Source organism: Epinephelus moara, chromosome 24 (genome assembly GCF_006386435.1).
Source record: "Epinephelus moara isolate mb chromosome 24, YSFRI_EMoa_1.0, whole genome shotgun sequence".
Taxonomy (NCBI): Eukaryota; Metazoa; Chordata; class Actinopteri; order Perciformes; family Serranidae; genus Epinephelus; species Epinephelus moara.
This window is the reverse complement of record NC_065529.1, coordinates 11,063,825-11,074,126: the sequence shown is the minus strand read 5'-3', so window position 1 is coordinate 11,074,126 and position 10,302 is coordinate 11,063,825.

Below are 10,302 nucleotides of genomic sequence, written 5' to 3'. Positions count from 1 at the left end.
TTCAGACTCACAGTAAAGTAATCACAGTAATCTCTGCCCTCTGCCTGTATTTTCTTATTTTGCTGTGTTGGGGATGTTCCTGGGCACAGCGTGTAGATAAGGTCAAGACCTTATAAAGAGGTAGCAAGCAGGTGCCAGACTGTAAGCAGCACACAGCCAAGAAAGGATGGTATGAAAATCACGGACACCGATCCAAAAGACCGCAAATATAGCTCAGTCAGGACCACTTTAGTCAAAGAAAACTTTAGCTCCATTTGCAGTATTACATTTTGCGATATGGCTCTGTTGTGGGACCTCTCTGGCCTATGCAGAAAGCCTAAGGCGGAGAGAGACCACACCTTTCCATCCTTCCACGCACCTACATGGAAAGCCTATAGCAGAGAGAGCACACCTCTCTGCCTTTCCATGTGTATACGAGGAAAGGCAGAGGCAGAGAGAGCAAAACTCCCTGCCCTTCCATGCGCCTACATGGAAAGCCTGAGGCAGGGAAAGCAGCAGCAAAGAGTGTGCAGTAGTATTATTAATAGTTGGTCCATGCTACTTTTTGGGTAGAAACAAATATCTGTCTTAACAGAGCAAAAGTTTGCTGGTAATTAATGTAATCCCAGTTTTGCTACCGTTATTTACTTCCACTGTGTATTGATGACACATCCGTGATTCATCCACTCAAAACTGATGGAAACATGGGCTATTTCACTAGATAGCACCAAGGTTCTAGGAATCATGAGTGGAACCAGTTTAAGAACCAGAGCTAAATTGGTGGAAAAGGTGTTATCTGTAGCCTGACATACATCCCTGACTATGTGTGTGGTAAATGATGATCTCCCTGATTTGCTCCTGCCTGTTCTGCATGGGTCCGTTTTTGAAAACCCACACCCGCCCATACCTGTAAAGCTCAGTACCAGAACCGACCCGTTACCAGTCATTACATATATATATATATATATATATCCCTGTCTAAATATTTATTTATTTTTACCCATTACATTTTTTGCGGGTTACCTGGTGCAGGACACTGGCTCATGCATTGTGTGTTTAGCGACTTGTTCAGTCAACCATTCAGCAACATGCCCTAGTGATTTTTGAACAGGCTTTAGCCACCTCCCACTGAAAAAAAATGCTGAAAACGCTATCAGTTCTTCCCTCCTCTCAACAGCCTGTAAGTTCCCCTTCATCAGTAAAATTATTCAGGATCTGATGTCTGTTGCACTTAATTTCAGGAGCAATTATAAGAGCTCCTGTCTTATTTGAGTTTAACTGGAGGCAATAGTCAGCCATCCAAATTTTGATAGCATCCAAACATCCATTTAAAATGGACAGTTGGCCATTCTCTTCAGGTTTGAAAGAGTAATAAACTGAATATCGTAAGCATAAAAATGATAAGAAATACGGCTATAACGGCTAATGATCTGTCCAAGAGGCAGTATGTACAAGGAAAACAACATGGGACCAAAAACAGAACCCTGTGGTACACCACATGACAGGGGAGCTGTGTCTGACATGAGCTGACCCACAGAGACAGAAAAACTACTTTCAGTGAGGTAAGACGAAAACCAATCCAGGGCAGTTCCAGAAATACCCACTAAGCCTGTTTAATAAAATGATGTGGCTCTGAATCAATCACACATGGCTTAGTAGTATTCAACTGCACAACAGCACTCAGGCAGAAGGTGTTTTTTAGTGTAATTGTGCGGGTTTTTATTGTTCTGTAGCGCCTCCTAGAGGGCAGATGTGCAAAGAGGAGATGTCCACAGTGAGAAGTGTCTTTCAGAATATTTAATGTTCTATTCTTACAGTGAGCATTGCAGATGCTTGCCAGGGTGGGAAGCTGTGTGTTTATTTATTTATTTTTTCAGAAGAACAAAAACTCCAAGATAGGGCACCAATCGAGAGAGCTCCAAGCCACTGCACTGCTGTGTGCTGCCATAGTCATGTTATGATGCCAGACGAGTCGCAGAGCAGAGGACTCTGGATGGTGGGATTGTGAGGTGCTGTCCCAGTCCTGCTGTTGATGACCACTGTACACCATGCAGAGGCGGCTGCAGAGGCAGCTGCAGAGGCAGCGCTGCCTGTGTTGTGCAAGGAGCAACCATGCAGCCATCTTGTTAAGGTCGGGATGTGTGGACTGTTAAATCATTCCACAACCAGAAACCACAAATTATCAGAACCATACTGAAACGTGGCATTATAAAGCAGCAGCCAACATGCAAAAAAGGACTAAATTATAGTGCACAAGTTCAAGGAGCTGATGGGATCACATTCATCAGAGTTGATCCTTGTACAATGCCATCTAACAAATACGTAATTCACGGATAACATTACACTGTATGAGGTGTGAAAAGGTCTGAAATTTAAACCTTACAATTAAAGGGGGTTTAATGAAAGGTGGAAAATTAATTAAATTATAGTGATATTAACGACTAAGGAGAGCAAAAGTGATGGCTGAGTGCTGAGTTAATTGGCAATCAGAGAAAAGAGTTTTAGTATCTGATTACAATCTAAAAGCTTTTTTTTGTTTGTTTTTTTCATTGAATGAACATTGTAAGTGTTAAACATCCTTAACACCTGCGCCAAACTAGCCCATGATGATACAATCTTAGCTTTAAAAAGCTGTATCTTGAACTCTAAGAAAAGGCAGGTCTAGAGTCTTGACTTCAAGAGCCAGTTCTCTGAAATCAAACTCTGGAGGAGGCCATTGAAAGTAGCAGGAAGGATGAAGAGGGTTGTGATAAAACCCAGATGAAAAATGAAGAGCCTGTTGTGCGGGGTGTGTGTGTGTGTGTGTGTGTGTGTGACTTCATGGTTTCAGATTCTCAAGGTGTTTTGGAAGTTGAGACCTGAACAATCAGTAAATCTAAGAGCAAAGAGGCTCAGAGGGGATTGGTTCAGAGAAAAAAAAAGGCACTTGCATCAAATACGAGTGTAAAAGGAGAAGTGGAGATCCTGGAACATGGCCAAAGAAATTAATTTGATACCCTTTCATGGCAACCACTCAGGGTATTTGATATAATCTTGTACCTCATTTAATTCAATTGCCTGTGACTTGACAAAAAGCTGGCACAGACAGAGACCATTTGGTGACACGACTGATTGTGTCAAGAAGCTCATAGGAACACCATGGTCTCTGATGTGCTATAGAGTCCCACTCTGCATACATCTTTCTGTAGATGATGATGTATGTGAATATTTGAGAAGCTAAATAACATGTACAGCACAATTTTAATAGTGCTGTACATGTTAAAATAGTATTTTAATACAACTACTGTTTATCTTTCTGTAAGAGGAAAAAGAGAAATGTTGATTATGTAATTAAAATATTTGCAATAATAAAACTGTTTTTCTATATTGCCGTTTTAGAAATTTTGGAAAAATGTAAACATACATGTTAGAAATAAATTTGTTTTTTATGTAGACAAATTCCATTCATGCAACACTAACTGAAATTATGAGTCCACAGCCATGCTAACAGCTCTCTGAGACTGTCCTTAGTCAAAATAAAGCTTTAAGCTAATTGCTAACATCAGCATGCTACCATGCTTAAAATAGCAATGCTAACATTGTAACAGAAGTTCAGGTAAAATGTTAACCATCTTCACCATTTAGGGTGCTAATATGCTAACATTTGGTAGTTATAACTGGAAACAAAGTGCTTATGGGAATGAAATGACATTACCAAAATGTTGGGCACATTTAAATTCAACCTTGTTGATGGTGCTAAAAGAAGAAAGCAGAGGATCAGTAAAATTATTACCATAGACAGTGTAAAAAAAAAAAAAAAAAAAATAGATGTAGCCACCATGACGCCACCCATTTGTTTGTGAACTCTCATTCTGAAGACTCGAGTTTGGTATTTTGACCATCACCATCTTCTTTTTTCAAAACCAGAAGTGACCATATTTGGATAAGAGGACGGAGCTGTGGAGGAGAGAGGCGTAGATCTGATTCATTGACGGTGGTGACGCCTTGCAGACAGCCTGTCACACAAAGCAGCCAGGCCCTTAGTTAAGCTTAATTTAATAAATTGTGAATGGGTGAGTTTTGTAAAAATTCACCCCCCATATTGTTGTCATGAATGTCAATATTAGCTACAGAGACCAAAACCATTTTTGTGCCAGGCTGTAAACATGCATATTTCTGTTGTAAAGTTGGGCATTTTAACATGGGGGTCTATGGGGATGGACTGGCTCCTTGAGCCAGCCTAGAGGAAATGCGGTTTCTGGCACTGCCGCACTGCCCTCACTTTTCAGCCCCAGAGATTGTGCTTGCTTATTAGGCTACATGTCATCCTGAGGAGGACATTAATGTCTTAATTTCTGCAACAAAGTTTGTGACAACTCACATCATACATACAGTCGGGACCAAAATGATGGACTGCTTCTAACATGGTTATAAAATCATGAAAAAGAAGGCAAGCTTCTTTTAAGTTACACAGAGTGTAGGAGATTTTGTATTGAAAGGTTGTGAATCATCTGTTTCATCTTTTTGTTTCATTCATGGGTTAAGATGAAACACTCTTAGTGGGAGTGTTTTGAAAAGTTGCTTGTAATGTTGTAAAGTATGTTATGGTGATCTATAAAATTAATAGAATATAAAGTACCAGAAATCAGATATCACCCTGATGAGGCAAGACAACCTGAAATGTTTGGCAGATAATACTTAGCACAGTATGTTGGAGAAGAGTTAGGCCCTGATCACACAGAAAGCGTTTTTAGGATGACTTGAGGGCAGTTTGACAACCTGCTGTCTACCGTCGGGTTGTATATCTCTGGGTATCCAGCAACCGCTACTACCAGTTTCTCCTCCATCGTTTACCAACTGTAAATTTGTTGTCGCGACCACCACAGAAGACCCGCCGCCTCTCAAATCATCTGATTGGAAAAAAGATGACGAAAGACGAGATGATGATGGGTGTTTTTCAGCTTTAAGTTAAAGTTTTTTCAACTGGAGGAGTTCAGAGCGCTCCAGGAAAAACATCAGACGCTGAGAGCACAGAAATGCGAGGCACGTTGCATTGCAAAAACCGCAGGCCAAAATCTTACTTCACATAAAAAATAATTACAAAAAGGCGCCTTCAGCTGCTAAAACACCTTCTGTGTGATCAGGGCCTTAAACATATTTAATTTTGATGGGCCTGCTATTTGGAGAAGCTTTATGTGATTTTTCAATCTGTCCTCATCCCAAGTCATCACATGTTGTCGCTTTGTCAGTGGCATTTCATGTCTACATATTACGTGCTAGGTATCCTGCATTTGACATCAGGATGCCTCTATCAACGCCAGGATGTCAACAAAAGTATATGGTTGGGTTTAAAAACAAAAACAAAAAAGGTTTGGCCCTACATTCATACGGGGGGCGGGCACTGGCCTCCTGGGTGAAAGTCCAGGGTTTGTTGGACTTATCCACCTCCCCTACCCGCTCTATAGGGACTTTCCTGCTCCTTACATTACGTCATTACCAGCAGCGTTTCAACATGACACTGTCCAGAAGCGTATCACAGTGCTTTGCCTGTGCCATCGAGCCAACCAGCAACTGATGCTGTCTGGCAGCATATCATACCACCACAAAAGGTGGCTCTTTGCATCAGGTGTCTAACACTGAATCACTGATAAAGCGGCAGTATTTGACAACTTTGAAGTCTGATTGCATAGAAGTGTATGAGAAATGACCATGCTTCTCACTTGATTTATTACCTCAGTAAACATTTTCATAATAAGTTTATGGTCTCAATCACTAGTTTCAAGTCTTCTTCAATACAGCATGATGTTCATTTTGTAGACTATGCTCCCGTTTAGAGTAAAATAGACAATTAAGCAGGGTTTGCTTTAGGGCATGGCTATCTTTGCTAATGCCGTGGCGGTATCCTCAGGTTCTCAGTCAGATCCGACTCTCGCTCCCCCACAGCTCCACCCTCTTGTCTTAATATGGTCACTTCTACAAAGGTCACTGTTCTACAAACCAGTGGTTGACGTCACAGTGGCTACGTCCACTTCTTTCATACAGTCTATATTATTAATCCCAGGGAAAACCTAGCGTTTAACATCAGCAAAAGAATGGTGTGTTTGTACTGTTTTCAACTTTGTTTGAATATTTATATCCTTTCTCATTACAATGCAGTCCCTATCTGAACACTGAGATTCATGGCTACCTCTGTTTGCTCCTCAACATCCACTAAACTATACTGTCTGAGAGTTTGAACAAGTTCCTCTTAATCCACACTTTTACAGCTCACTTCCACTGTTTCAACTCAGATATTGAACTGTTTAGTGTCAATGCCTTGGTTGGAGGGGGTAGCATAGGGGCTCATTATTTAGCAGGCATAACAAGAGCGTGAATTATTGCTGATTAATTAAACACATATCAGTCTACCTTGAGGCACTGGGACTGGAGTAATTACCAATTAGCCAGGACCTGATCATGCTGGCCCTGCATGCTGTCTGTTGCTGTGTGTTGTCATAAGGTGACCCCGTCTGTCTAATTGGTGGCACTTGCCTGTTCTGCTCTAATGACCCTGAGGGGGGAATATGAAATAATAGAAACGGATCAGTGCTCATTGCTCACAGAGTAATTCATTACTCAACAGATTCTATTGTTCCACTGCTGTCACTCTTATAGAATCTGTTTTATTTTTCTTTACAGTATAATGACCTTGTTTATTGTTGATGTACTTCGTTCACAAGACAAACAGAATTCGCAACAAAACACTGTCAGTATTGCATTACTGTTTTTCCACATTCTCACCATTTAATTTGAAGTACTTCGTTCACAAGACAAACAGGGCTGTTGTTAGCACTCTTTGAAATACTGACTAATGAGTGATATTCTGAACAACTCAGCTAGTTGTATGCCTTCCAAGAAATCTACATACGAAATCTATTGTATGTCTATGTGCATAATATATATATATATATATATATATACACACACACATATATACGCATATACAGTATATATATTCGCATACATTTACTTCAGTTGACCACAAGTGGAGATATGGGATGGGGCCTCCAAACAACATATGCTTTAGCTTTGGAATAGACTTGTGAAGATGTCTGATCAGAAACTCATTAAAAAGATATTTAATAGGGACATCCCCCATAGTCATCCCTGGGCTAATGAGCTGAAATCCGTATTTCATTTGAACAGTGTGTCATTTGTTTTCCATAACAGGTTACTCTGTAATATCCAGGAGATGAGGAATAAGATGTTTCTCAAGCTTAGAGAAAAATGGTCTGTTGATGTATAGTATAAACCAAAATTACAAACGCACTGTCTCATAAAGAATAGCTACTGTGTTGAACCTTAGGGGAATATAATTTAAACAAAAGACAAAGATCCCTATGTGCACAGTTGGGCTCAGGAACATTTGCCTTAAAGACTAGACAGTATAACACCACCCTAGAAGGGGACATACTTTGTTTGTTTGTAACAAGAATGAGGTTCATTTCATATTTTACTGTCCTGTATATGAAGACATCATGGATGCACTTTTCAGTAAAATGACCTCTATTTATGTGCTTTCTTTTTTTTGGGATGGCCATGAAAAGTTTGAGTTATGTTTTAGAAGGGGAACCATTTTTGTAGCAGAATTTCTTTTCTGGGCCTGGGATAGAGAGCAAGGTGTTTGTTTGGAGACTTAGCAGCAAAATAACGCGTACTTCTGACTGATCACTGCAACATTATTGTAATGGTGTCTTGTAAACTCATGAAGGTTGGGCACATCACATCAAATCTACTCAATCAATCAATCAACGCAAGCAATCCATCTATCTATCTATCTATCTATCTATCTATCTATCTATCTATCTATCTATAAGTATGTAAGATATGTATATATATATATATATATATATATATATATATATATATATATATATATATATATTTATATATATCCTTTAGACTCCTATAGACTTACTGTATTCCACTATAATATCACAGTTAAACTCCATATATTACTGTGATTTAGCAGTGTACTTTTTCTAAAATTATGATATTTACCTGCATGAATTTCACAATAAAATCTGAATAGGATCAAATATCACAGTTGTCGACTTTAATGTGACAATAATGTAATTTATTGAGAAATATCACAGTAACATATTGTAACTTTCTGGAAATAATTTGCAGTGTACATATAATGTAACTGTAGTGAATTCCCCAGTTTAACATTTCTGACAATATTTGTTCCAAGACACTGTCAAACCATTGAGACACCAATTTATAAAGTACTAGCAGCAAATCATGAGAAAAAAAAATGTTGCGCGTTAATCCCATTATCAATTTAATGTATGTAATGGTAATTAAAACAAAATCAAAGTTTATATCCATTAAGCTGAGTATGAAAATCTCAACTGTTTTTTTCCACGCTGTTCACTTTTTACCTCCAGTACTGAAATGGAACATTCTGGAAAGAACATAAGACCATATAACGTAAACATGCATTCTAACACTTTTTGTCGTATAACATGGGCGATTTTATTATTATCACGTTATTACGTTATTAATCACTTATATTATTTAATCCTTTCTTTTTCAGTTTTTTGTGGGGTGTTTAAATTGTTTTGTCTTTTGTAGGCTGGATGGGAGATAAATAGCAAAATTAAACAATAAAATGAAAAGTATAAACGAGTCTTCAGCGCAAAACACTATAGATTATATTAGCGGAAGTACATGTAGGTGTGATATCATCCCAATCTATCTCACGTAGGGTTTAATTGGAAGGGTCTCTTTCTCCTGCCTGGTCCCCAGGGAGCAGGGGTGTGGAGCGGGGCAGGGAGCAGCACCTGCCCCCTCTGTGCTTCACTTCCAGGCAGCCGAGGAGCCCACAACAAAAGAAGATGCAGACTGACGCCGCTCCATCTATCAGCGGGGATGATGTGTCAAGCTGGTTGGTTGGAGCAAGAAAAGTACCGGAAGTTATACGATTTTCCCTTCAAAATAAAAGGGTTTACTTTGACGCTCGGTGCGAGATGACTGTTTCTATCACACAGCAGATATGTGAAAAAGTGTAGTCAGTGGTATAAGTGTTCTGGCATAAGACTGAGAGGAAACAAAATTTGATTTGTTATTCTTGAAGCTTTGAACTTAATTGGCATAAAGTAGCATAAACGTGTTGGTGACTGACTGAAAAAACAACCAAAACAGTGCATGCTGTCAGCATTACGCTACTACATAGCGACAGGGAATGGTCTACAACACTGACAAACACTGGTGCATTGTTAGTAATGGGCTTAAACTAATGCACGTTGCACTTCATGGTCTCACCCCAATCTGTGACACCCCAATATGTGACACTGGCATTTACTCCAGTGGCTGATGAAAGGCCCAGTGGGACATCACTGATCGGGTTGTGGCTCATTGATTATAAACACTGTTGAGGATTTTATCAAGGTAGTGACGTGCTGCTGTATTGACAGGTATAGACTACTCTTTATTTCATATTAAAGAAATGCATATTTGAAAAGTGATTCGTTGACATGCATCCATAGAGCCACATTAAAGGTCCAGTTTGTAGAATTTAGTGGCATCTAGTGGTGAGGTTCCAGAACTGAAAACTTCTCCTGTGTGCCAAGCACACAAAAGAACTATGGTGGCCAATGTTAAAAACAAGAATGGCTCTATTTAGAGCCATTGTTTGGTTTGTGCCCTACTGGGCTACTGTAGAACAGCATGGTGGACTCCCTGAAACAGGATCTGCCCCGAATTTAGATTTAAACAGCTCATTCTGAGGTGTTAAAAACACAATTCTTATTTTTAGGTGATTATAAACTAATGAAAACATAGTTATGAATATTATATACCATTTCTGCCGATAGATGCCCCTAAATCCTACACACTGGATCTTAAATAGCCTACAAGTTTGGCCACTAGGGAAAAGACAACCTTGAAAATAAAATGATACACACCCCTGACATATTAGACTTTTCATCTCAACTAGTTACCTAGTTGTGTTGTCTAATGTGTCTGCCGCTGGATACAGGGGCGATATGAAAAATGAGACACCATTACAGGCATAAAAACAAAGTGACTTACTTCTAAGGTGAAGAGTTGGATGATAGTTCTTTATAGCCTTGCCACTAACATTAAATGTTAAAAGTAAACTTTTGAACGCTTATTAACGTAGCTTTAAACTGCTAACATTATGCTAATTGGATGTTCCAGTGTAAGTTAATAGAACCAGTCATGTTTAACCCATTCAGATCCCCACATCCATCCCTATGTACATAACTATTGTAGGAAGTCTATATATCAGATGTTCACTGTCATCTGACTCCACCCAGGTACACAGACTTATTTAATGGG